Source organism: Octopus bimaculoides, chromosome 21 (genome assembly GCF_046866305.1).
Source record: "Octopus bimaculoides isolate indiv1 chromosome 21, ASM4686630v1, whole genome shotgun sequence".
NCBI classification, from domain to species: domain Eukaryota; kingdom Metazoa; phylum Mollusca; class Cephalopoda; order Octopoda; family Octopodidae; genus Octopus; species Octopus bimaculoides.
The window spans coordinates 21,339,329-21,341,828 of NC_142948.1; the positions used below are offsets into that span (position 1 = coordinate 21,339,329).

The window sequence follows — 2,500 nt, forward strand, 5'->3', positions numbered from 1 at the left end:
AAAGATAAAACAAAAAAAAAACAACTTCAAAGAAAGAAACCTTTTCGAGGACCACTTTTAAAAGAAAGTTTTAACGAAATAACAGGATATCCTTTGCGGTTTGCTTGTTCTTGTCTACCCCTAAGGATTTGATTCCGTTCTGTTGTTTCTGCAATTACCAGACTATTTTTATTACCTGGTCACTCAGGTGGACCTGTATTTCAAACTATAAAAAAAATCACTTCTTCCGTAAGTATATATAATATAGTATATGTAATGTATATATTATACGATCTTTTATAAATTTTATTATTTAATGTAATGGTTCCTAACCTTTTCTGTGCCCCGTACCACCTCTAAGAAACATTTGATTAATTTTCGACTTCCTCCTACAAAAGAAATTACCACAATTTTCTTAATTACTAATTTATTTAATTTGAACGACAATCAGTATTGTGGAATTAAAGTTCTTGATGGGCTGAATAAACCGGCTATTTTTAAAACAAAGCTAATGATTTCGTTCTGAAAAGTAATTTAGGCAATGTTTCGCCTTTAGGAAATATTGCCGAAATTTAAAAATGATAATATATATATATATATATATATACACACACACACACACTCACATGTGCCGGAATTCTAGGTTGGGGAACCCTTGTTTTTAATATGCAGAAGAAAAAAAAAGAAAAAGTTAACTGTTGATACTCCATTTAACTTCTCTTGATATCAAAGTAGACTATGAATGAAAAAAAAACAAAAAAAAACGAAAGCTACCCTGGTGTATAATTAATTTATTTTCAGAGACAGATCATCATATATTTACTAAATATTTTGTTATATAAACGTGTGTGTGTGTCAGTGAGAGAGAGAGAGAGAGAGAGAGAGAGAGAGATTGTGTGTTGGCAACAGGATCTATGAGAGGGGAATACGGAGAGTACGTCGTAATTGGGGGCCAAGAATATCTTTAATATCAAAGCCTCTGACAAAATACTTTGTGTTGTTTAATCCCGGCACCTTATGTTCTGTATTCAAATACCACCGAGGTCAACCTCGTCTTTCCATCCGAGGTCAATAAAACTAAAGTACGAGACCAGAGTATGGGTGAACTGACAGGATAATTACGTCAGATCTTGTGCCTTGTGGTATTTGCTCCAACTCTTTATGTTCCAAGTTCAAATTCTGTTGTGCCATACCCAGGATGGGTCGTCTTATTCTGAAACCATTGATCATTGTGGACCTTCGTGGTTTTTCCTCTGTTGCAAGCATTTGGGCCAGATTTCTGGTGGACCCTGTAAAAGGCCATGTTCAAAGTCTTCCCTTCAAAGAGATCACACACACACACACAGATATATATATATATATATACATATATATAGGCACAGGAGTGTGGTAAGAAGCTTGCTTCCCAACCACATGGTTCTAGGTTCAGTCCCACTGCATGGTACCTTGAGCAAGTGACTTCTACTATAGCCTTAGGCCAACCAACGCCTTGTGAGTGGATTTGGTAGACGGAAACTGAAAGAAGCCTGTCGTGTATATATGTGTGTGTCTCTCTGACTCCCCACCACCATCACTTGACAACCAATGCTGGTGTAACTTAGCGGTTTGGTGGAAGAGACCAATTGAATAAGTACTAGGCTTACAAAGAATAAGTCCTGGAGTCAATTTGTTTGACTAAAGGCAGTGCTCTAGCATGGCCACAGTTACATGACTGAAACAGGTAAAAGAATAAAAGCATAAAAGAATATGATGGGCTTCTTTGAGTTTCTTATTTCTTTACTGCCCACAAGGGGCTACACACAGGGGGGACAGAGAAACTGATTTTATTGACCCCAGTGAGTGACTGGTACTTATTTAATTGACCCCAAAAGGATGAAAGGTAAAGTCAGCCTCGGAGGAATTTGAACTCAGAACGTAGCAGCAGACGAAATACCGCTAAGCATTTCGCCCGGTGTGCCAACGTTTCTGCCAGCTCGGCTTGTAACTTTCTAGCTCAGCATGCTAACGTTTCTGCCAGCTCGGCTTCTTTCAGTTTCTGTCTACCAAATCCACTCACAAGGTGCCATATATATAACTTACATTTAAAGAGACAGGGTATTAAAATTTGAGGTAAGGAAGAGATAAAGGTAACCCTAAAAGAGGAGGTAATGGGTATGGGAGTAGTGAGGGCAGTTGGAGAATTCCAACCGAAGAGATTTTGTAAGTTGCAATGTCACAGGTACTATTACATATATGATTCTATAGTTTCTAGGAGGTATATAATTAAGGAGACTTACATAAAAGCCATTACAAATATACATAATATGATCAGTAGGGTAGAACATCATAGAAAGGAACGAATAGTTTAATCACCAAAAACATGATGAAGTCAGACTAACTAGGCAGGAGTTTTCATGGGATAGTAATTACATATAGCATACCACATACCATAACATATAGCTTATACCATATGCAATGCAATTTAATTCACCATATAACTCAATATCCCATGATTTTATTATATATAATACTAGAGTGTAAG

General features: G+C 36.8%; 1 protein-coding gene across 2 annotated transcripts in view; it reads left to right on the forward strand.

Moving 5' to 3' along the window:
- Window positions 1-2,500, forward strand: part of LOC106870296 (unconventional myosin-VI) — a 180,409-nt gene that overhangs the window by 1,666 nt on the left and 176,243 nt on the right. The window contains exon 1 of one of the 2 annotated variants that reach the window (XM_089338914.1): window positions 1-228. This exon is cut by the window's left edge and continues 1,120 nt beyond it. The exons of the other annotated variant lie outside the window; for it this stretch is intronic. The gene's annotated coding sequence lies outside the window, so the exon portion shown is untranslated. The remainder of the gene's footprint in view (window positions 229-2,500) is intronic. 2 annotated transcript variants of the gene reach the window in all.